This window comes from Ambystoma mexicanum, chromosome 1q (assembly GCF_040938575.1).
Source record: "Ambystoma mexicanum isolate Mex_15411 chromosome 1q, UKY_AmexF1_1, whole genome shotgun sequence".
Classification (NCBI taxonomy): domain Eukaryota; kingdom Metazoa; phylum Chordata; class Amphibia; order Caudata; family Ambystomatidae; genus Ambystoma; species Ambystoma mexicanum.
This window is the reverse complement of record NC_090922.1, coordinates 1,032,164,866-1,032,190,517: the sequence shown is the minus strand read 5'-3', so window position 1 is coordinate 1,032,190,517 and position 25,652 is coordinate 1,032,164,866. Positions and strand designations below refer to the sequence as shown.

At 45.4% G+C, this 25,652-nt stretch overlaps 1 protein-coding gene across 3 annotated transcripts in view; it reads right to left on the bottom strand.

Annotated features, from left to right (window-relative positions):
- The window catches only part of SSX2IP (SSX family member 2 interacting protein), a 706,324-nt gene extending 684,747 nt beyond the window's left edge, over positions 1-21,577 (bottom strand). Inside the window, exon 1 of one of the 3 annotated variants that reach the window (XM_069641705.1) lies at positions 21,286-21,577. The gene's annotated coding sequence lies outside the window, so the exon portion shown is untranslated. Of the gene's footprint in view, positions 1-21,114; positions 21,243-21,285 lie in introns of those variants that run through there. The other 2 variants (XM_069641707.1, XM_069641706.1) reach the window with 2 other exon arrangements.
- Between the last annotated feature and the right edge of the window lie 4,075 nt (positions 21,578-25,652).

The following is a 25,652-nucleotide window of genomic DNA, read 5'->3' as shown; positions in this document are numbered from 1 at the left end:
ATCAATGTCATGTCAAGCAAGGATCATATACTATCAAGTAAAATCCTCTCTTTTTTAAATGTATTAATTCAAGACAGCTGTCAAAAATAGGTGCAGTACCGGCATTGGACACTGACCGGCGCTGGCGCTCTAAATCCTGACAGGAGAGCCGTCTTGCAGAACTGGGCAGTGAACAGAAGGGGGTCTTATGCAATTAAAAGTTCAAAAGACTTTCCTGAGAACTCTCAACACCCCAGAGACCCACACCAGGAGGCAGGATATCACATGGCCCTGTTGATTGAGAGGGAGGGGACTTCCCTGCAGCCTGCTGGACCCAACACAGTAGACCCTTTCAATTGAATGGGGTATGCTGATTTTGAGTGTGGACTGTAAACAGAGCTCTGCCTGGAAGGAGAGACATGTGATCCCTGACTCCCCCAGTTCCTAGGGGCGGGCCAGACAGGACTGTGGATTCATATTGCAGCAAATATATGTTTAAGTTAAATGCTTCTAAAATCTTGTATCAAGCTCACAGAAATGTACAATTTGGGGATCCTGAAAATGAAAAATGACCTCACGATTTGAACCCAAATTCAATTTTGTGCGTGTTCTGGGATCGAACCCCGCTATTTATTAATATTGCAGACACTGTGTTTAGGATAGAGACATAGAAATTTCCAGTAATATGCTCAGGGAAGGGGTGCAGGTCTGTGTAAATTTTGAGGAAAAACCAATATGGCGAAAGTCACTAAAAAGCACAAAATGTTGCTATTTTTGAACCCAGGCTCGGGGGGGGGGGGGGGAAATCAGAGTTGGGCGAGAGTGTATCTTAAATTAATCTGTGAAATGTGTATGTAATTTCAACGGTGTGTATCTGGGAAGCCTGTTAGTTATGAAAAATTCATTTTCTAAGTAAAAGCAAAGGGGCGTTTCTTCAATAGACTGTAAGACTGACTCACTATCCCTTCTCAGATCAGGCCACAGAGAATCCTTGACCTATCAAATCATGAGAGGGTTGGGCATGCAGAATGAGCCGACCCACCCACTTTCAAAACACATAAAAAAAGAGACTGCTTGGACAGGCAAGGGATTCATTTTCCATTTTCTTGCGGAGCATTTTGCCGGACCACACAACATCTAGAAGGAACATCCAGAACTTAGACTCCAGATAGACTACAGAACTTAAAGCAAAGGCCTAACCCACAAGCTGAGAACTCTTCTCAGCAGGCCTTCAAAATCCAGCAATCCAACCAAACTATTCTATAGCCAGGCGAGCTGTTGGATTCTTTGCCAAGAACTTTTGCCAAAACCGATAGCAGACCGAGAAAGCAGTGCTGTATCCAGAGAGACCAGAACCAGAGAGACCCAGACCAGACCGCTGTGAAGTGCAGAGCAGAGCTGACCCAGAGAGCTGTGACTTCAGAACCACTCGCCAGGAGTCCAGTCTAAACCTGATCAGACCGTGACAGCCTATTTCAACTTTAGAGTGAGAGTACTCAGCTAGAACCAATCTTAGTCTAAAATAATCTGATCCAAACCATTTTAACCTGTCCAGAACTGCATCATAGAATCGTGTGTCCCTTCTCCGATTTTAAACTTGTAAAAGTGTCATTTTGCCATTTTGAATCATTATTTCATTTCTGAAAAACTACCTCCATAAAAATCGTCCGTAACTTTGGAAACGTAGTTTAACTTTCATCTTAAAGCTAAGATTCTAAGCTTTCCAACAAGCCTAAAACCGACTTGCTACTCCTTATAGTTCCTCCGTAATCGCGATCGACGCACTCGGAAAAAAGTGCCGCGAATTGACAGTTTGCTTCATTTCAAACACGTGTAAAAATATCTGTCTTTTGCTTCCATTAATGAATCCTGTTTTCAACCTGATAACCATCCCTGAATCATTGGTAGGGCTGACCTGAACTGATTTAAATTATCTCTCACTCACCCTGAACCTCTAGAGGGAATTAAAAGCATTTTCAGCATATTTTTCACTTCATTGCCACCACATTTAAAAGGATCTTGCCCGCTTTAAAATCATACCTGTTTTCCTCTAAGCTCGCTGGGGGAGGCGGGGGGGGGGGGGGGGGGGGGAGGAAGAGAACTGGAAATTTGTATTGCATTTTGCATTCCTGAGAATTGTGTGCTCTCCTTCCATCTCCTTATCTGGCATGGGGAGTGGGGAGGGAATTGTCAAAGAAAAAGTGATCATATCTTTTGTTGAAATCATAAAGTTTATTTCTGTGCTGCATTTTTCCCTCATTGCTTTTCCTTGAAACCATAAGAGTACTTTCTGCTACCTTATCCTTCCTATACTAACTCCTCATTGATTGTAAAGAAGTGTGTTAGTGTCAGATTATCTATTGTTGATCAACATTATATTCATAAGTGTGTGTGATCAATTGTTCATAAAAGTGAGATATATATTGTTTAATTTTTCCAATAAATCTTTTAAATTACAAAACAAACCTACTTCTTGGCTCAGTGAGATCAGGGGGATTCATAGAGAGGGGTGTTATACAAGGGTTTATCATCCAGGGTATAACATGCTATAAAAATATATAAATAAGGGCTTCCCTTGAGCAATCCCAGACAAGGCACTGACTTAGTGGGAGTGCTTGATTGGAGTCACTTAACAGTGCAAAGCCTGTGAAAATAAGATTCCCCGTTTCACAAGCTAATGTTCAACTGTGTCAAACAGAAAGAACATAGGCACATTTATTTTTACTGCATATTCAGTTCATAAACCAGACTGCACAGCCCGCCAGCCATTAACAAATTGGCACTAATCAAGAATGTATGGGGTGCACTATGACAGACTGCACAATGCCACCCACTCGAGGCTTGTATTAGTGGACATACTTGGTGCAATAGGGTGTCAAAAAAATTCAAACAGATTTACATTTTTGATTCATGGATCAAAACATCAACCTTTAATAATACACATTACATGAACATCTAAAAACAATTCAATAAATATTTAATTACTTTAAAATAAAGTTAAATGCACAATTTCATTAACATTTGTACCATTAAAACAACTAATCTTAAAATTCTTCTACCTTCAATATTCTACTGTAATTTCTTGATCATCTCATAACTTAAAATACATCACACTAAAACTCTAACTTCAGTGCTCTAATAAAACCAGTAATCACAATCACTGTAGAGGTAGTGCGACCAGTGAGAGTGCTGCCAGGTCAAGTCCTCACGGTTCCCCGAGTTATATTTAAAAAAGCTTTCCCCAAATACACAGTTCGAAAATAGGTTAATGCTTCACATTTCAACACCCAATATTTAATGGTTTCAAGTTGAGTCACAGTTCACAGAATCTACAAATAATTTGGTCAGACGGGATCTTACCATATATCTTAGCAGGACTTGTTTTGAATGCAACAAGTTCCATCTGAAACATAAGAACAGCGTCAGAGTGGGCTTGTCAGGATAAATACAAAAGGAAAGGTGCCAAAACACCCTTCCTTTTGTAATTGTTTCTCAAATGAATTAAGGATGGATATGAGTGTAATAAATCCATATTTACAAGCCAATCATGTTGGTATAAGAGAATCTTCACTCTTCCCGGGCAGTTTATCAGGTCAACGGTAGAACAGCTCGAGATTCGAAATTGGCATTACAAGTATCCTGAATTGATTTAGCCTGCTACAACATTGTTCTGCATAGATCTTCTTGAAATCCCCATATAGGGATACCAAATTGTATGCAGGAGCATTGGAATTTTCCAGTAAGCTTGAGCTCCAAGTGATGCAATACCAAGATCGTATCTTATGGCAGCCACCAGAATACTCGTTGGCAGATTCAGAATTCTTCTCCATATTTTCCTTCCAGGACCAATAAGTGATCCAGGATGGCAAGTGGGTACATATCAATACCATAAAGCAGTTTGGGAATAACCTTGGTCTCATTGTATCAAAATTGCCGGTATTAGAGAGAACAGTCCAAATTTTGAAACAATCTTTGTTTGCGCCGCCAACTTACAGGAACGATCATTGAACCATGTATAGATGCTGGTCAGGGAAGTATATAATCGATTCAACACTTGATACCACCGCATTCCCAATAAGCCATTGGAATTTGCACATCTTTCTTGTCCAACTGAACTAGATCACCCTAGGCGTCGCTGGATTGCTCATTAGGGCATGCTATTCCATGTATAGGCCAAATTGTTTCCTGAGACTTTGAAGTCCAATAGCAGTGACATTCTCCAAGGTAGCCATTTATGTTCACTTTTTGTAAGTGAATGGCCACCATGGAAAGGGAGAAGGAACTATGCATACTCCCTTCTCTCCTTCCATGGCTGGAGAAGGAACTATGCATACTCCCTTCTCTCCTTCCATGGCTGCCATTTTCTTTGTTTACTATGGCCGCCACGGAAACACTGTTTTCTGTGCGCAGCGGCCATGTTTTTGTAAACATTTTTTACTTTTGTTTTCACGGTGGCGAAACGCAAAGAGTCTTGCAGCTGGGGAAAAACACATTAGTAGCCTGGTCTAACGGCAATAAGCCCCTCGACAGCGGGCCATTAATGCCCACGGTAATTACCCCAGGGCCATCGTTAAGGCCCGCGCTGTGCTCGAGCCTGTAACTATGGGTCCCAGGAGCATTACCTTGGGTGACAATGGCCTGCCGTCTCGGGGCTTATTGACTCAGTAAGGCCTGTACATAATCCCATGGTTAGTTGTATCTGCTAGGTTTATAGAAGTGTGGATATTAAAAGTGTTTGTATTGGTTTATTCAACCTTGGGAGTTTTTTTTTTGTTTGTTTTTTTTTATTGATCAAGATATAGTGGGCCTCTGGTTTTAAATGGTGTTGAACAGTTGTCATAAGCAGGTCAGAGACACTCTGAAATAGGTGATGTTCAAGTTGTCACGATGGGTCCATTTTACAAGATAGTGGACATATACCCCAAGTGGGTAGATCTGCTGGACAGTCCATTATCCATGCGTTTATTTAGAGGAACATGCTCACACTCGTGTAGTCCTTTGGGGCTCAATACTCAAAAACTAACAATTGTACAGGTTGCCGCAGGTTGCAAAGTCTTGTCTGACGTAACTGCCTCTCATAACATTATTGCAGTTGTTGCAATTCAAGCAGGGATAAATCCCTGTTTTCCTTGTACTCAGTTTGTTTATCCCTCAGTGGTCTTTCCGCTTTGATCAACTGCTCTTTAAAATGTTGTCCCCTTTTGTAAGCGATGATGGGTTGATTGGGGAACAGCTGGTGGAGTTGAGGATCCAATTCTATAAGCCGCCAGGAAGTCTCGATATGATGACTTTGTCCCGAGTATCTTAGTGCATAGTAATTTCTTTAGATTTAGTTTTTGGAACTAAAAGTCTGTCCTTTCCAAGTTTTCAGTTCTGGCTTTTGCTTACTCAATGATTTACAGTAATCCCTCCTTGTGCATTATTTGGTAAACTTTACATTCTCTTCCTTTCATGTATCTTCTGAGGATATCCTTTTAAGCGAAGAAATTGGCCATACGGCAAGTTGTTATGGGCAATGACTTGTTCACATCAGCCCTTTTATGGTAGATATTAGTTCTTATTTCATTACCCTTGATCTCCAATTCTACATCAAGGAAGTGCAATTTTGGTGTGCCCACATCCATGGTAAATCTGATTCTCTCGTGAATAGAAAAAGTATAAAATCAGTTTGATCTCCTCGCCAGACAGATGACGAAAATGTTGTCCATATATATTTTTGAAGTGACAATGTTGTGCCACCTTTCATTAGAAAGTATGGATGTGGTTTCCAAATGGAACATAAACAGATTTGCATAGGCTGGGGCCATGGATGACCCCATTGATGTTCCCGAGGCCTGTAGGTAGAACTAAATTTTATGTCTGAAATAGTTGTTCACCAATATTATTTTACTTATTTCCAAAACAAATATTTTGTTGGCTTGACAATTGTCCCCTCTTAGCAAGGCCCATTCCAAAGCGTCCAGTCCATCCTGGTGTGGAATTGACGTTTAACATCAAACGACACCAACAGATCGGTCTCATGTACATCTGTCAGTTTGTGCACTGAATTAAGAAAGTCTGTGGTGCCTGAGATATGTGGCGGTTGTCTGTACCAACGGTTGCAAAGCTTTATATTGCTAATGGGTTGAAGATACTATCAGTACCCGCCACTATAGGTCTTAATGGTGGGTTTTATTTTTATTATTTTATAGGTTTTATGAATTTTTGGTAATCAATAAAACACTGGGGATATGTCAAAAATATTCATGTCTTTTCAGATATCCAACCTTGTTCTTGTGCATTTATCAGGGTATCCCTTATGATCCTTGCCACCTCTGTGATTGGATCCTAATCGATCTTGATCCTCCAGCATCTGGTTGTCAAAGTGTAGTGTCCATGAAAATTGCTCCACCTGGTTTTAGGGTTATTGTAGAATCGGCAGCTAGATCTCTTATCTGGCTTTGGCGTTGCCTAATATTGTACCCTTTATTAGTCTCACTGAACTGTACTACCCTAGACTTCGCTGGATTGCCCATTAGGGCATGTTCTTCCATGTATAGGGCAAATTGTTGCATGAGACTTTGAAGTCCAATAGCAGTGAAATCAAAAAGAAGCTGTCCACATAGGACAACAAACGAAATAGTAAGTGCTGCAGTCTAGGGGCAATAAATGAGGCAGGGAGCAAGACAGCCTCAATGTCTGAAAGATATAAATTAAAAAGACAAGGGGCAAAAACACATCCCCGAGTTAACCACCGAGCAATTGAAATTTTTCTTGAGAGGGCTCCAGACTTGTTCAAGCGGACCTGCATTTCAGTTCTTGAATCAAGACCAATAGTCAATCTAAGAAGCCCCAAAGGGAATCCCCAAGCTAATAGTTTTTGCCAAAGCCTGCATCAATCCAAAAAGCTGCAGTCAGGTCTAGCGAGGCTCCATATATCACGTCATACTTCCCCTCCCAGGCCAAGTTGTGGACACCAATTAATAGCCTGGTGTCCCCATCTAACACCTAAAGCCAGTCCGCCCTTTTGGAAATCTTCCAGTGCCAAATGAGATAAAACAAAGTGACGCAAATACTTTGCTATCCTTGTCGAGTAGCACTATCAGGCGGTAGCTGGGCGGACTGGTTTGGTTCCCTTTTTTATAAATAGGGACAATGTATGCCATGGACAGGTTGATGGAAAAATACCAGCAGCCCATTAACAAAAAGTATGGATAAAGTCCTGGCCCAGGAGTTAGGGTCTGACTTAATTAGATTTGTCAGCCCATTAAGGCCTGGGGCTCAGGAGGAACTAATGGTGGCGAGTACCTTAAAAACCACCTCTTCCCTGAAATCATCCAGTTAGCTTGGGGTTTCCCCGCCCCTTCCACCCCCTCAAAGCCAACCTCGACCATCACATGATCACTAAAAGGAGTGCTGGTAACTACATATCACCCAAATTCTTCAACAAATACAGCTACTCACACCATTCGTCCAAGTTGGGAGGGATGGTACATTGCTATGGCAAGTCTCATTTAAAAATCTCATACCCAGACCTTCTATAAATCGATAACCATCACAACCCACAAACCACCTCCCATTCCCCTTTTATTGTTGCTCCACGCCCCCCCCCTACTTCCAATTTCTTCCCAGGTTTCTGATCTGTACAGTCAGATGAGATCTCCAAACAGGGCCGTATGTCCCTCGACAACAATCCACACTAGTTAAGTACATACTCGGATGCTCTCCAGAAGGGAATCCAACTTACCCACACCTTCATGCCAAAAGACATTCAAGATTAACACCTCCAAGGATGTACCATGTTCAAACCTGAGGTGGGAAGCCAGCACTCCCAAGCTAATCTCAGATGAATTTAACACCTCCCACAAACTAGAAGACCCAATAAGAGTAAGGAGTCCTACTGATGGACGTCCCCTAGCACCCCGCTTGGCTGATTGAAAACCCACATCATATCCGTCAAATGCCAAGGGACGAGTCAACCATGTTTCCTACAGAGCAGTTTTTTGAAAGCCTTATAGTTTATGCCCTGATAAACAGAGGTTTGTGGCCCTTGTATTCCATGAGAGCAGCTTAATCAGAGTATCTTCAAAAGGGAGTACATGTGTGTTGGCATTGCTGCTGCGTCACATTCAGCAGCAACGCCAAGTTGTTGGTGGCTTCTGATTTTTTTGGATGAAATGGGACCACAGGCCCTGTGGAACTTTTCTCCCTTACTTGTTTCGTATAGGGACAGACATCAAACACCAGTACACGCTAATAATCACTTTCTATCAGAATGGAGCCAAACACAAATCTTGATTTAAGACTACAAGAGCACATTCAGTATACCAATGTTCCAAAAGGTCCACCCTTTGAAGGTCTGAGGAAGCTATTCCAGACAAATTAGGGATTTCTGCAAACAGCTGCAAGATCATAGAGGGTCTCATTATTAGTGGCTTATTTTCTGGAAGGATGCTCTCAACCATTATAGATAAAGTATGGTCACTAGGATTAAACCAGGAACGATCCTGCAGCCGCCCACTGCTACTCATACCATTAGGTCTAAATTCATATTTTCCTCAGGAGTGTAAAGGACCCCTTGGAAATCCATCAGGTAATTCCCCACTTTTCCAACCACTCACTTCATTTATTCTTAAATTATGAAAGGCTAGAGGGCTCTCCTCCCCACCATTCGGGTAATGGAGGTTTATTTCCGACAGCAGTGTAGAGGAGCAGACATACACATCGACAGGAGATCCTACCTCCCCTGTATTGGAGACATGATACTGTGCCCCGTCAACACCAGCTATTGTGCTAATACTACAGTGGCTATTTGGAAGACTGTATCCATTAAGACAACCATATGGAATGTACCCTCGAGTTGATGACAGTTCCTAACGGAATATGAGAAAGAGATAAGATAATGGGACTGATGACATAAGAAAGGGCGCACAAAGTCTGGAAATACTGAATGAAGACAATGTATGAATCCTAGAAGAGAAATGACAAAGTAAAGAATCAAGTGAACCTTAAATGTGTTAAAGGACAACATTACAAGGTAAAAAGTGCTGCAGAAATCAGAAGTATAATGAATGCAAATACGCTGAAACGCAAGATGGATCAAGTCATCGTATAGGCTAGCTACAAGTAGTGAATAGAATGCAAGCAGAGCCGCCGTTGTACAGAAACTGTACATGGTTATCATGAAATAAAAGTGAAAGAATTATTAAGAGAAAATTAAAGGGTGTGTCGCAGTAGAATAGCAGGTTGTTTGAGTTGCATTGGGAGGCTGTCTGGCCTGAAGTCAAGGTCAGCCATCTACGCTGAAGAGGAGCACGTGTGTGGAGGATTAATCGTCTCACGTTAAGGCGCAAGGCGGCAGATGCCAAGTCTTAATTCATTAAACCTTTTAAAAGCTTGCATAATAAACAGAACCGTTGTCTCTTGACACGTGAGTCGTGGCTGAAAATAGGGCTTGAACTTCGAGACGATATCAAGTGCCTGTAAAGACTGGTGGGGGGTCTGTACTTCTGCTCTCTATATGGTAGAGGAGAGGCACAGAGGACCCCAGCCAAGATTCTCTAATATGGTAGCAATGGGCGAGCAATCAAGGCCTAGCTTCTCAGGAGGTGATGCAGGCTGGTTCTTAAGTACAGTGTATCCCCAAGCCCCCACAAAGGAATGTCCACACACTGTATTACTGAAAACACAGTCTTTATATAATTAATATTCAAGGGTTATGTACACTTATCACAATAACGCACTTTGTGCTCAGGAAAATCAATAATGGTAAATATCTACAATTCTAAAGTGGTACCACTAATATTAGACCTCATTAAAGTGCATTCACAATACTGTAAAAATGGCACACAGATCAATAAGAAGGAAACCAGCAATAGAGAGAGGAGAGATAAAAGATGGTTGAAACAATAGGCATAATACTGGCCCTAGCTACTGGACACAGTTCTGTGTGGAGATCCCCCCACCTGGGCAACCTGTAAAATAAAGAGATATAACACAAGCCCAGTCCATATATTGTTCAATAGTCTTATTCTCTCCTACAATGTTTTTACCCCCCCAATGTACCTGGTGGAGTCGAGTTCTTCGAAGAGGCGTCGACAGATCCTTCTTGAATGACCCCCTTTAAAGCAGGAGTCACGGATCGTCGAGAGGCGTCGAGAGGCGTCGAAGAACTCGGTGTTCGGTGTCGGGGAATCGACGGCCCTTCTTGAATGCCTCCCCTTTCAAGCGGGAGACACGGGGCGTCGAACGTCTGACAACAAACTAGGTAGAACGGCGTCGATGAGGCGGCAGGCTTCGATCCGAGCGGTGCTCGTCGGCGTCGAGACGTCGGCGTCCTGCGAGGAAGAGGCGTGCGGGGCACCTCGGCGACACTAGTTCTGGACCGCAAAGATTGTGAATGACGGTGGCCCAGCAAGGGCGTCGAGTCGCTCGAGTCTTTGGGGTCGTGAGGTGGCGGGAAACCCACCGGCGGATTCTCCTCGGCGCGTTGGTCGTCCTCGACTTTCTCCGGCAGGACAAAAGCGGTCGACGGTGCGGACGAGGGAGTCCTTCGAGTCAAATGTTCTTAGGCAAGGAGCGGACGGCTCCGGTCGTCGGCGGCACGGCGTAAAGTGGTTCCCACGGCTGGGCAACACAACTTCGACGGGCCTCCAGCGGTTACACAGACCTGCGAACCCTGGTCGACGGCAATGGACTTCGACAGCGTCGATGTCCGGGTGCTTCACTTCGATCTCCTCGGCGGTCCCGTCTCGGGTCGGCAGCCTTTCGAGGGTCTGACTTCCAGGGCGCTTCGGCGAAGATTCAGCGGTGCTCGATGGTCCCTCGGAGCACGGGAAGAGGGCGCCTAGCCAGGTCCTCTCTCGGGTCAGTCCTCGACGATTTCGACAACCTTCAGTTTCTGTCGAAGCAAATGCCACAGCAAGTCTTCTTCTTCCAGCTGGACGTCGAGGATCAGCAAATCCAGTTACTCTTGAGTGGAGACTCAGCTTCTGAACGCTTCTGAACAATTTCCAGTGGTGAGAGGTCCCCAGATATACTATTCTGTCTCTCATCCACACTGCTGGCACACACACAGCAGCCAATCACACAGAAGGGCATTCATGCAGTCAGTCAGCCAATCAGGCACACAGTGCATTCAGGCCACACTCCTCCCTTTCAGACACTCACAACAAGGAATGTGGATTGGGACAAGTACCCAGCCATTCAACACTACACACTGCATTCAGGCCAGTTTCGGGCAGGGCTGTCTCAGTCTTTGTCGCACATGCCAGAAACCAGACAACCACAACAAGAAGTGTATATTGGTCACACACTCCATTCACCCAGGTCCCACCCACAGGAGGTACCCACAACATACAGTCAAAGGGAAGGCTCCAGTCAGTCTAGCTGGGCCTTCACAACAACACCATATATGGAACTTCCACCCAACAGCCAGTCAGGGGGAAGGGACAGAGTCAGGGCTTCCCAGGACTTTGGGAAAAACAAGACAACAGGCAATAGAAAGCAAGAGGCCACAGGGGCCATCTTGTTTTCTATCAGGAATCAACTGATCCCCATGGCAGGGCCTGGGTATCCCAAAATGGAGGACACCCAGAGCACCTGTCCAATTCAGCATGGAGCTGCCACCAGCCCATATCCTGCTCTGTGGGCCACCCACAGGTGCCCAAAAACATACACTAGGGGCACAGGGTTGTACCCCTACCCAGGGGTGCCATAAGGGTATCCCATGGGTCTGTTCACCAAACCAAAAGAGAGAGCTGCACTGCCAGGAGTCCCAAATGGACTCCTGGGCAGAAAACATAACAGAACACACGATAAAAGGCAGAAAAGGACAAGGATTCAGAGGCCCTGTCCCTCTGATGCATTTCCAGCATCACAGTGCCCTCACTCCCATTGCATTCCTAGGACAAGAATACTCTGCAAGGCCAAGTACAAATAGAATTTCATGGCAGAAGGCATGGGTGATGTTGGGATAATTGGGTGGTAGGGCAGCTTCATGTCCCATCTACTTGCACCTGGATCTTGGCTAATGTGCTGCTAATTGAACCAAATGTTCGAGACATGGCACAAGCGTGCCAATCCAATTGTATTAGTCCACATAACGGAGGACCTTATAGCTTGAGAAACCAAACACCAATTGATTTTTCTTAAATGACACGTATGAAGAGGTAGGCATATTCGACAGCCAATAACTAATTAGCTCTGATACGATTGTATATCTAGATGGGTCCCTTAAGTAATCCCAACCCTTGATAGGTTTTTCCTCTATTGTCACATAGCATGACATCATTCTGACGCATAAAGAAGTATAGAATTGTATTTCATGTGGAAATTGCAGAGAATGAGTATGCCAGCTTCTTGAGTTTGTCCGGTTATTTGGACTCAGAATTATTATGGTGTTATCCTGTGCAGTAACAGATGCACGTTCCAAGGGCCATTAGCTCAGCAGTTTCTTTTGTACACCCATGCCTCTGTTAGCCATTAATGGGGGGGGGGGGGGTACACCATCCAGCTGTACTGTCTTTTGTACACCCAGGCCTCAATTGGCTCGTAACGGGGGAGCTCACAGGGAAGGAATAGGTGTCAAACTTTGAGATTTGGCCAAACTGTTGAATAAATCCCTTTTCCTCCACAACAGGACATAGGTTTTTAGTCCATTGTTCCTTCTCAGCACCCCACATAGAGTTTACATTTGGTGTGCCCCCAAGGATCATTAGTTCTTTTTCCAAGAGGGTTTCATTAGCATGTGCTCCGGATTCAGCCATAACTGATTGATCACCCTAATTTTGAAACTTGCGCCTTTTGGGAGGCGGTATCTCTTTATTGAGCACCCATGCTTGACTACAATCTCTTCAACCCAGGCAGCCACACTCTTATTCCATGGGATGTTTACGGTTTTTCCTTCAGGGATTAAAGTTAATATTTGTATCCCGACTAGAGTTTCTGGCTAACACTTAGCTTCCAGCGGGTTGTCTAAAGAAACTGGATAGGAATTGCTTGGTCTGTTGTGTTTATTTTTCATCTCTGCACTTTGATGTTTGGGTTGGTAAAGGACTCTGTACTTCAGTCTTAATCTTTTCCCTTGAGACATGGGTAACAATTGTTGGCACACAAGCTTGGGCATTAACAGAAACAGTGTCCTTTTTGATGGACTCCTGGGGCAGCGTTCTAGTAGACGGCAAGGATATATGACATTATCGTTTGCAAGAGCGTTCTCCTCCAACACATTTGCAGACTCCAACCCAAGCAATTGGCCTTTCGTTGCCCGATGGTCATGGTGTTTTTTGCGCATTTATTAATGAGCGCTTCAACTCATTTGCACAGTATTTTTTCCCCCACACCTTTGCTACTAGCAGAGAAGTCCTCATTAGTACTTTTGATCACTTACATTAGAGACAACAGCCCTTCCCTGAAGAACATTAGTCACATCTTTTTGATCTTCTAAGGCTACTCGATGCAGAGGTCGTTTTCACCCCTCGATTACCCACACATAAATCATGTATAATCCCCACTCGCTAACAATGTTTCAAGTATCTCTCTATTGGCCTTAACTTCAGTTTTCAAACCCTCAAAGTGTAACCATAATACTCGATTCATTTCGGTAAGCGACCGATAGTGGGGCGAGACCATCCAGAATGTTCCCGAGGTTGACAATGAGAGAAGTCTCAACGTAGCCAAAGGTGGTGGCGACGCACACAAAAGAGATTTTGAATGATTAAATATACCAAAAAGGCCCCAATCTATAGATCCGTTCTGGGCTCCATCATAAACGCTCAAGTTCATTAAGTCACACGAATCACACAACAATATCTAGTCGTCTTTATGGATGCAGAAAGAGCAACTCGTATCATATCACCACAAGATATTTGAGTAAACTAAAAGCATCATTAAACAAATCTTCCCTCAATGTGGGAAATTCCACGCGCTGCATAAAAAGTGAAGATAATTTTTATTTTTTAAAGTCAGTGTATATGCATCATAGAATCAAGAGACAGCCTTTAAAGCAACATTCAACACATCTTTTGCCAGCCTGAACAGCTCCACTCTACCTTAGAACCGCCAGTGCTTTAACAGAGGAGGAGAATCTGTTAATTAAGCATTCAAGTGAGACAGCTGGCACAAGAGCATATACCTATTCACTTGCACATAAAGACGTCCATTAACAGTAACGAGACAATGAAAATGATTATGGGAATCAATCGTTGCCTACACCCAATTTCAAACAACGCATTTGGGCCCTTTAAAACTTTGCAGGCAGGTTTTGGGTATTTCTTCCCAGAGTAGAAACAATACCGATGAGAAAGCAAAATGCTATGCCCTGGCCAGAGGCACTAGCTGAGGCTGCCCACTATCACCACCTCTGTGTCCTGGCACTCAAATATCTTCAATATCTTCTAGAATCCATTAGGAACGATCATAGCATTACAGGAATCCAAATGCAAAACCATCAATTCAAATTAGCTGCATATGCAGATGTTATTTTTTTGCTCTCTATTCTAGACTCTTCCGTATAACGCACTAAGTTAAAACAGAGAACTACAGGAAAGTCTTGGGTTACAAGCTAAAAAACACACACAGATCTCCTGTTATCAATTGCATGCATCAAAGACTACCTAGATTTAGACCTTCATTGGAAAAAGAGACAATATTAAATCTGGGAATTGATTTTACACCAAAACTTAGAAGCAGTCCAAACCTCCACAATGTTCCCACTGTTTCTGTCATGGTGGGGTAAGGGGTAGAACGAGCACAATTAAAATGATGATCACACTGATACTATACCTTCTTGCAACGACTCCCATCGCCTTCAACATTAAATCTATAAGAAAGTAGACTCCCTCCTTGTAAAATTCCTTTGGAATGGTAAACCCTGCCCCGCTGTACCCCTGAGAATCTCAGTTAAAAAACTACAGACAAGCAAAAACCAGGGAGGGGTCATATTATCCAACAGCCTCAACAAGCATAAAGCATTTGTTCTCTAGCCCAAATCAATCAGATCACATATCACCCTCCAATGGATAGGCTAGAGAATTTAGGACGGGTTGAACTGGAAGTCTGTTCTCATCCATTCCCACTGGACTGCAGTCTCATAATGTGTGCAAAGATCCACAAAGACTATTAAACAATACTGGCCACCTTTTCCAAAATGTGTAAGCAGTTCTCCAGAACTATACTAGTGGGGCTACTATCTGGTTGATCCCACTACATGTGCTTGAACAAATAAAAACACACATTTATTTGTATTTGGTTAAACAAAAAAACCTTTTACAAAATTTCTATTTCCATTTAAAATATAAAACAAGAAATTATCCAAATACAATCTTCCTCCTCTAGACTCTTTAAATAACTATCAAGCGCTATACAGAAACATAAAATAAACTAAATTTTTATAAATTTACATTTTGCTCAAACGGTGCAAAATAAAAAACGATTAAAATTGAAAAAGCCAGAAGGGCGCATTAGCCGACATACACATGGATGAATTGGTCCTTCATGTCTACCGTTTCACCAAGGACATGGTTCTCCTAAAAACACATTCCAAGGGAACCTTTGAAGTCTTAATGTTCATCACGATAACACATTTCTATCTACACTACAAAGCTGAGAGGGTGCAAGCAAGGTCTGTAATTGGCTTCTGACCCATTCCCCAATTGACACACAAGATTACGATTCACTATATAGCTGAGACACATGCGCTCCTAACTGATATTTTTTAACAATGAATTATCACATTAATAAATAAATTGCTGATGTTGATTGTTCAAGCTGTAATGTCGATAAAACAGCCAACACGCGTTTCTACCTGTTCAAGGAATTTCCATATTATGCCTGCACAAATTGCCTTGGCAGGGTGGAATCCAAATCTCACGCTCTCTTTAGGCTAAAATGCTGCCTTGTTTCAGTTAGTCAAAAATCTGCAAAAAAGTCGCTCGATTCTTTTAATCAGTCCAAACTTCCCACAATAATCATTTCCACTTAATAAACTATACGCTTCAGTGCATAGAAGCTTGTTGGTCTGCCGGCATTCGGCAAGGCAATGGAAATGCCCCGATGAGGACCTTTAACAGGTCAAAAACACGTGTTGGCTGTTTTACCACATTGAACAAACATCAGCAATGTGATCATTCATGAAAATGAACTGTTACAATATCTTGAGAGGAGTGCATGTGTTTTAGCTATATAGTAAATCAAAGTCTTGGTGTAACCGAGAACAAACTCACTCCCAAAAGGGCATAACTGCAAACTAACAATAAGAAAGGAATAAGTTGAGAAGCATGGACGGAGTGGAATATACTCTACACTCATTAACTTTCAGATAAAAATAACCCATTCACCTTTGCAGAACTTCAACGCAAATACATTCTGCAAAACCAGAGGACCTACAGCTGAAAAGCAAATTATACAAGACTAGCACATTCTAGAACGATAGAATCCTCATTAAAACAGCAACAAAAATCAGCTCTCTACAAAAAATGGGAACAAAACGTAGGCGTTGATCTCACGCAATGGGAACAGATCTAAAAAAGAATTAGCACAGAGTCGAGAGCTGCCAGGAAACCCCAAACCCTACTGTTCGTACTGCACAGGGCTCTATGGTTACCATACAGAATACACAAGGGCAAAATCATGGACAGCCCAATGTGCTAAAGATGTTAAGTACCTCCAAGAAGTAGTGGAACAGTGGGGCAATTCTGTGTCCCTCTGTGTCCGCTATTCCAGTGTCAGTGTAGACCGTTGCTAATCCAGGTACAGTAATGGTTTACCCTACTATTGGTATGCAAAGTGTAATCACAACCTGAATATATCACCTATCAGCAAAAAAGGTAACGAGTGAAACTGGCGATTTGAAAATTAAGTGCCTTTATTGCATATGTGCCCCTTGACACGTGTCAACCTTCCTCAGGTGCTTTTCAAACCTGGGAAAGGAATAAATGTTGGGATATAAATTCTTAACCCGGGTAGGTTTGCAGCTTCTGTTGTGTTAGATGTAGATTAATTGTGTTGGTTCCCTGGAACCCCTGTATTATCAGGATGCTCCCAAAATCCGTCAAGGTCAGTCCGTTGGCGCGCACGGAACCAACCCTATTAATCTATATCTAACAGAAGCTGCAAACCTACCCGAGTTAAGAATGTATTTACCCAACATTTTTAACTGAGTGCCCAGGTTTGAAAAAGATCCGAGGAGGGTCGAAATACATGTCACCAAGGGGCGCATAGGCAATAAAGGCACTTTCTTTAAATCACCACTTTCCCTCATTACCTTTTTGCCGACAAGCTCTATATTCAGGTTAACCAATTAAACATTCCCCAAGAAGTAGGTACACTTGAGCACATGCTCCTTCTTCGACTATGCTTATCCAGTTTTTGGAATGAGGTTGCACATCTTCAATCATTCTGCAGCTGAACCCTAAAAAACACTACAAGAACTTTGTATCAGTACCTTGAATAAAGACAAAAATAACTGAACCCTAGGAATACACAGCTTCTAGACATATTTGTGTTTGCCATCCAATGCATGAAAAAACAAAAAAAAAAAAAAAAACAAGAACCGCTGTCCCATAGACTATGGTGTAAGCCAGTCCCACAGGCTTTTTTTTTTTTTTTTTTTTTTTAAAAGACACTCTGCCGAGACCCAAGGTCACTTGCGAACTTTACACAAAATTAGTATCCCAAGCATATGTTAAAACCTGGAAGTCCATAAACCCCCATAATACAACATCCTCCACACCCATTCACAGTTCATGGGTGAATATAAGTGAACGAGATGACATAAGACAGGACCTTTCACCATGAAAGCTACAGAGACTCTACCCTCTAGACGCTTGTGGCTCCCAAATGGACCAACCTAACAAACAAATACATATTACAAAGATTACATATTTTGAATAAACATACATACCTTCAAAACAGTGTTTTTTTGGTTTTTAACCACACTTGGAAAAGGCCACAAAGGGATTGATAACAAGTTTGTCACTTGAAATCTAATTTACAGAATACAGAGGCTCCTTGTTGATAAGATCGTGGATTCTTGATTTAAAATAAAACCAAACTAAGCAAAATGCAAACATCTGTTTTAGAATTCTCTGGCTCATGTCGCCTGCTCAGACACACATGGTTTGAATTTATAGCACCCCATGTATAGCCGTCCAATGTTCTCAAAGAACATCTGAATGTACATCAAATCCTATTCAAAACCTCAATACAATAATTACTATCAGTTAGAGCACAACAAAGCCTGAACAAATGAGGATTTTACATCCTCTTTCCTCTCAGATCGACCCTCCCAGGTCCAACTTGGGTGCTTCCTTTCATCTATCTTCTTCTCTACTTGTGGTGTTCCCCAGGGGTCTAACCTCTTGCCCTGGCTTTTCAACCAATACCTGGCAACTCTCGCCCAATGCATTGCCACTTTCTGCTCAAATTTCCAGTGCTACGCCGACGACACGCAACTCATTTTCAGGCTGCCTTCTGTCACCTCCTCTCCCTCTCCCATCTCTGATTGCCTAACTGCCATTCAAGATTGGCGTTCCGCCAATGATCTTTGTCTGAGTGCCAGCAAGATGGAGATCCTCCTCATCGGCACACCTTCACCATCCTTTCCCCTCACTCTCTGGCCGGCCTCCCTTGGTCCTCCTCCTACCCCCACCTGCGAGGCTAAGAACCTTGGGGTCATCTTTGACTCCACCCTTTCCTTCTCCGCCCACATCTCTGAGGTCTCTAAAAAGTCAAATTTCCGACCGCACCTCCTCAGAGGTACTCAGTCTTTCCTCTCCTTTCTCCCAGAAGCTCATGGTATCTCAAGCTACGGCGCGCTAGTTGAGGGAAATGCCAGGAGTCTGCTTGTAGGAAGTGCGGCCGGCATGTTTCGGGTAGGTGGTTGGGCTGTTGAGAGGTGTTGCGCGGATGGCGGATGCGTTTGGAAGTGGCAGGTAGTTAGCGGAGCTGGGGACGGGGTGTGAGTTGGTGGGGTGTGGTTGTTTGCGGTAGGGTGGCTGGTGGTGTTGAATTGGGGGGGGGAGTGGTCGTTTGTGGTTTGGTGGCTGGAGGTTCGTGTGGAAGTCGCTCGGGTTGGTCGCGGTGGATGGGCGGCAGCGCGCGATGCCTCGCCTGAAGCGCTATGTAGGCATACGGGCTGGGGTCTCGCGGGCCTGCGCACCGGTCTCCAGGCTCGCTGGGTGGTGTGAGTTTGGGGTGTTGTGACTGTTGGTGTGGATTGGTGGGGTGTGGTTTTTTGCGGTAGGGTGGCTGGTGGTGTTGAATTGGGGGTAGTGGTTGTTTGTGGTTTGGTGGCTGGAGGTTCGTGTGGAAGTGTGGGTGTCGCTCGGGTTGGTCGCGGTGGGTGGGCGGCTGCGCCTCGCCTGAAGCGCATGTGTAGGCGTATGGGCCGGGGTCTGCGCGCCGGTCTCCGGAGCGGTGTTTTGAGTGGTGGGGGGGTGTGTTTGCGGTGGGGTGGCTGGTGGTTTTGGATTGGGGGTGTGGTTGGGTAGCTGGTGGTTTGTGTGGAAGTGTGGCCTGTGTGTTGATTGGTGGGGTTGGTGCACATCATCCTTTAGGATGGGGGAAGCACCTGTGTGGGTCCGCCCACGCGCTCGATAATTAAGAAGAAGAAGAAGTATCCCAAGCTCTAGTTCTCTCTAGCTTGGACTCTTGTAACAGCCTCTTAATCTACCTGCCTCTACTCTCCGCCCTCTGCAACTAATCCAGAACAGCACTGCAAGACTTCTCCTTGGCATCAAGCCCTGGGATCGTATCTCTCCAGCTCTGAAATCTCTCCACTGGCTTCCAGTGGATGCAAGGATTAAATTCAAAACCCTCTGCATTGTCCACAAGGCTTTCTGGGGTCTGGGGCCAAAATTCCTTCAGCTATCCCTCCACAAATATCTCCCCTCTCGAGCTCTTCGATCCTCTACCTCCAACACTCTCAGGGTTAGTCGTTTTTCAAAGAAACGAGCTCGGGGTAAATCTCTGTCTTTGGCTGAGGCCTCCCTCTGGAACAGCCTCCCTACCACTCTAAAACTTGAGGAGAACCATCTCAAGACGTTCCTCTTTTCTTCTGCCTTCGCTCCCCCTGTCCCCTGCTGATCTGTTCTCTCTTGGCACTGTGCACCTGGCCAAACTCTGTACTTCGGCACCCAGGTACCTGCTCACCCTGCACCCTCCCGCACTGCCTCCAGGCCACCCCTTGCACTGGGGTCTGGATCTGTACCCATACAGCCCCCCTTTTTCTTCCTGCACTTATCAGACCTACCCTGTCTGCTGCCTTAAACCTAGCACTTGCAAATTGCTGGCTGCATTACCACTGTTTGTTGCCTTTATTATTATTTATCTGTTTCTCCTCTGCTTCACACTTCTCCCTCCTTCCATGCACTTTTCCCCTCCCCCATGCACTTGCGTGTTCTCAATGTCACTGGGCCGTAAGATCGCAGTTTTGTTCTCCCCTGTTCCCCTCCCTTGTCGCGCTCTGAAACACTTGTGTACGAGCACGATAGAAATAAAATATCAATCAAAAACCCACCCAAAATTTCCACGTACGCCTTGATAAAGGCACATCTGTGACTTGCACGCTTCAAAACGAATGTAAAAAAGGGGTTAAGCAAAAACAGGACTAATTGATAAGTAAGCATCAAGTACTCTTTCAAAGGCATTTTGATGTTCACTAGCAAAATGTGCAGCTTGGAAATAAATAGTAAAAACAAAAAGCTTGCCTGGAAAATCTTGAAAAGGAAAGCAGGGAAATACAAATAATTAAACAACAATACGTCCAATGGCTACAGATAACATACATTGGAGGGGCTTTTAAATAACCGAATGCTGGCCACGACACTAGCAAGTAGACCTACTCGGCGGCAAGCACCTTCGAGGCACTCCAGGCCGACAACCTGCGCACTCTACCCCTCCCGAGCCTGGTGAGCTGTCCCCACGCCTCGAGCGCGTACATGGTCTCACTGTTTCCATCCTATGGTCATAAAAAGGGGACCGCCGGGTATTTAAACGTCATGCCATTTGGTTAACTGGGTGACATAGCTCTCGAATAAAGGGAGAGAGGGTACGGTCGACTTCCTCAAACTCGTAGCAAGTTTCGGTGGCGGTAACAATTCCGGCAACACATAACCTCTCGTTTGCCTCCTGTAACAACTAAACCTGCACACACACCCTCTTCTCGGGATCACACGCCTCCCGGGATCACTCCGCGCCACTGCATTATTACACCCATAATGCCCGAAATCCAGTTCCTGAGAGACGGGCGGGCGGAGAGGCAGCAAGTGCACAACAAAGGCGGGCGTGGAGTGGTGCAACGCCGCAGAAGGACACCATAACACTCACCAGCAGCCGGCTTCCAGCACTAATCCTGCCTGGCAGACGCTGATCGTCGCCGTCTGCTAAAAGCCAGGATTTCAACTCGGGTACTGCGGCGCTCCTGGCCACTCCCGAACCTCATTGGCCGGCGGGTTGCCAGGTAACCAACAACAGCGACATGCATTGGTTTGAGGCGACCGATCTCGCGTACACCTGTCACCGAGAGCCATAGACTCCGTGACAGGTGCACTGGGCACGGCAGTCCACCGACCACTGTAGCTATGCTGCTACCACTTCATCCATTTGGGGTTTAATGAGTCACACCAACCGTACTGTCTGTCTCTCCGTCATCAAACCCTGCGTTGGTGCCTTTAACTTAACAAAGCCACAGCGTAAAATGGAGCACAGCCTGGCAACCTGACCACCACCCAGAGTTCATATCCCTAAGCTACTGAGTTTACCAGTTGCCCCTGAAAACACCCAATCGTACACCTCTGAGCCTCGGTCATTGTAATTGTCCCTGAGCTCCGGACATATTGAATACAGGTTGCACGTTTTTTAACTAGAAAATTCAGATTTTCCTTACTATCATAACATAAAGTCATAATTCCATTAAATACACTGTGGTGGCCCAATGGACACAGAACACCAGGATGGAGGTAAGGTGGTTTATTAGGCACCTTGTATAATAAAGAGAATTGATGTACTCCCCCCTTCCCCTTATCCTCCCTCACTTTCACCCTTATACCCCTTCTGTTTGTTCCCTCCTCCTTCCCTTCCTCACCCCTTTCCTCACAGATTAATTGTTTTACTTACTGTTTTTTATTGGTTCGATTCATGATTGTAAATTGCTTCTACTATTACAATGTTCTATGTATTCTGTTGTTATAATGTAAAGCGCTATGAATGAAAGCGCTATATAAGCATATAAATACAAATACAAAATACACAGTTTACTCCTTGAGAGGTCAGTGCAGTTGGCTTCACTGCACTGAAGTATTAGTCACTGCCTCAATGTCTCAACTATTTACAAGAGCTCTCACAAGGCTTCATCTATTAGCCATGGAATTACGCTCTGTACGGTAAATGAGCAGCACCAGGGTGTCTGGCTGCTTAATGGAGGCTTCAGGCCTCACTTCAGCAGGAGCCCCGGGGTTACAGCTCGCTGCCTCTTAGCCCACTTCGCGTATGGTGCTTTTCTGTCCCTCCTTCATGCTTCCCGCGAGATCTCGGAGCCCCGAGATCTCACGGGTTACATCCTCACATACCTCCTTTCGTTAGGACAAGTTTGTTCAACTGCATTACGAAGCCTCTGAATTTGGTTGGTCTTCTCTTTTCTCATTTGGGAAGATTCTGGCTGATTACTGATTTTGGGGGCGGCGTGTACATGCCTGATGTATCACCTGAGCCTTGGGCAGCTGGAGTTACTTCTTGGTGTTGTTCTCTTCCTGAAGACGCGGGGCTCATCATGCCACTCTCCCCTTCGTTCTCTTCTTCCCTATCTTCCGGCCCTTGCAGCTCCAGACCGTCGGTAGATTCCCATGCTTTGTTGGCCTCTCCTATTCCTGTAGAAGTGCGGCTTGATGGCACTTTCTTCTTGTACATGGCCACCCTTTCTAGATTCCACCTTTTTCCGTCTTGGGTATATGATATGATATGGCATTTATAACGCGCCTATATACAAGTGTTTCAAGGCGCGACGAGGCAAGGGAGGGGAACAAAGGGAGGACGGACAACGATCCTGCTAGGCCAGGTGTCAATCAGATCGCGCAAGTGCATGGGAAGGGGCAGAGACAGTGCAGTACATGGCAAAGATAACAATAAGTAAGTAGCGGCCAGCATGTGGCAAGTGCATGGGTAAGTGCAGACATCAGGTGTCAAGGGCTGGGAGGGGACTGTAGGGATACAGAGACAGTCCCCAAGTGTGGGGGTTGCCAGATGGGCAGTGCAGATGTGAAACGCTGGTGGGAAGGACCTGGTCAGAGGGTGTCCAGGTAGCCAGTGCAGTTCCTGATACAACTAGGAGGTCAGCAGAGGTGGGGGAGAAAAGCAGAAGCAAAAAGAAAGGTTTTGAGGAGCTTCCGGAACCAGAGATGGTTCTCCTCCAGTTTAAGGGAGGCAGGGAGGCTGTTCCAGTGGGAGGCCACAGCCGAGGAAAGAGATCTCACACCAACCCGTTGCTTGGAGAAGCGACTGACCCTAAGATAGTTGGAGGCGGATGAGCGAAGAGCTTGAGAAGGAAGATATTTAGGAAGAGAGAGTTAAAGGTATTGAGGCCCCAGGCCCCAGAAGGCCTTGTGGATGATGCAGAGGGTTTTGAACTTAATCCTCACAGCCACTGGGAGCCAGTGCAGAGATGTCAGTCCTGGAGAGATACGGTCCCTGGGCTTGAGGCCAAGGACAAGTCTTGCAGTCCTGTTCTGGATAAGTTGCAGAGGGCGGAGAGTAGAAGCAGGCAGATTTAGAAAGAGGCTTTTGCAATAGTTCAGCCTAGAGCGAACCAAAGCTCTGGAGACAGTGAGCTTCTGGGGGAAGGAGAGGCAAGGAAGAATACCTCTGAAGAGGTGCAGCTGGTAGTGTGACTTCTTAGAGCCGTCAGAGATGTGATGAGAGAAGGAGACTGTGGAGTCGAAGATGACCCCAAGGTTTTTAGCCTTGCAGGTGGGAGCAGGAAGAGGGCCAAGAGAGGCCATGCAGAGAGCTGCAGGCAAGGAGGGAGTGGGTGTGCCAATCAGGAGAATCTCAGTCTTACTGGCATTAAGGCAGAGGTCATTGGCGGCACACCACTCCTGGATAGCAGACAGACAGTCGGAGATGAGGGAAGGAGAGGAAAAAGCAGAGGGTAGCCTGAGAATGAGCTGGGTGTCATCCGTATAGCACTGAAAGTTGTTGCCGAGAGTTGCGATGCGGTGGGCAAGGAGTGCCAGGTATTGGTTGAACAACCAGGGAGAGAGCTTAGACCTCATGGGGACACCACAGGTAGAAAAAAAGATAGCAGAGAGGAAGGACCCGAGTTGAACCTGGGAGGGTCGGTGAAAGAGGAAAGAAGTCAGCCAAGCCAGAGCCTGACCACTGATACCCTGCTTATCACAGAGATGGTTGAGCAGGATGGCATGGTTGGCAGTGTCAAAGGCAGAAGAGAGATCAAGCAAGATGAGGCCACAGGGGGTGTTAGAGTCAAGGTTGGAGAGTAGGTCTTCACGGATGTTCAGGAGAGCAGTTTCCGTGCTTCTGGCAGCTCTGAAGCCAGACTGATGGTCATGAAGACAACCAACAGATTCAGTGTGGAGATTGAGCTGGGAGATGGCCAGTTTGTCCAGGAGCTTGCCCAGGAAGGGACTGATGGAGATTGGGTGAGAGTTAGCCGGGCAGAAGGGGTCGGCAGAGGGTTTCTTAAGAAGAGGGTGCACAAGGGAGTGCTTCAGGGGGGATGGGAAGACTCCAGTGGTGAAGGTGTGATTGCAGAAATCAGCCAGGCAGGAGCCAGGGAGTCGATGTGGTCCTTGATAGTTTTGGAGGAACAGGGGTGAACCTGTATCGATGAGACTTTCATAGATCGGACTTGTCTAGAAACCTCATCTGAAAAGAAAAAGGGAAAGGCAGAGAAGGAGGGAGTGGAGGTGGCTGCAGAAACGCCAGAGGAAGAGCAGGGAGTAGGGGGAGGGAGGGGATAGGAGGAGAGTGAGGACAGGATGTCCTGAGTTTTAGAGATGAAGTGAGAAGCCAGTGCCGTGCAGAGGGCCTGGGAAGGGACAGGAGAGGTAGAGACTGCGGCAGGATTGGCCAGTTCCTTGCAGATTTTAAAGAGTTCAGCCGAGTTGTTAGATGCTGCAGAGACGCAGGCTTGGATATGAGCTCTCTTCTTGGTGAAGACAGAGAGCCTGTATTGCCTTTGGAGCAGGCGGCAGGCCAGTTTGTCAGAGGATGTACATGAAGCACGCCATTTCTTCTCGACCAACCTGCACTTGCGTTTTAGGATGACGAGGTCTGAGTCGTACCAGGAGTTGCACTTGGCTTTGGGTTTCAGGCAGATTCTCATGACAGGGGCAAGGCTATCAAGAGTATCAGATATAGCAGAGTGGAGGGTGGAGAGGGCTGTGTCAGTGTGAGAGTCAGCCAAAGGGGGAGAGAGGGTGAGAAGGTGGCAGCGAAAGCTTCTGCTGACACACGCTTCATAGGTCGGGTGACCGAGAAGGTGGGTGGCAGTGATGGAGGTGGCTTGGCCTGAGGGGTAGTGAGGGTGAGATGGGAGGGAAGGAGAAAGTGGTCCCTCCAGGAGAGAGGAGTGGTGAGAGGGACAGAAAGGGGAAGGTCTGAGGAGATCAGAACATCCAGAGTGTGCCCTGCAGAATGAGTCGGGCCAGAGGGGAGAATAGTGAGTGAGAGTCGCAGAG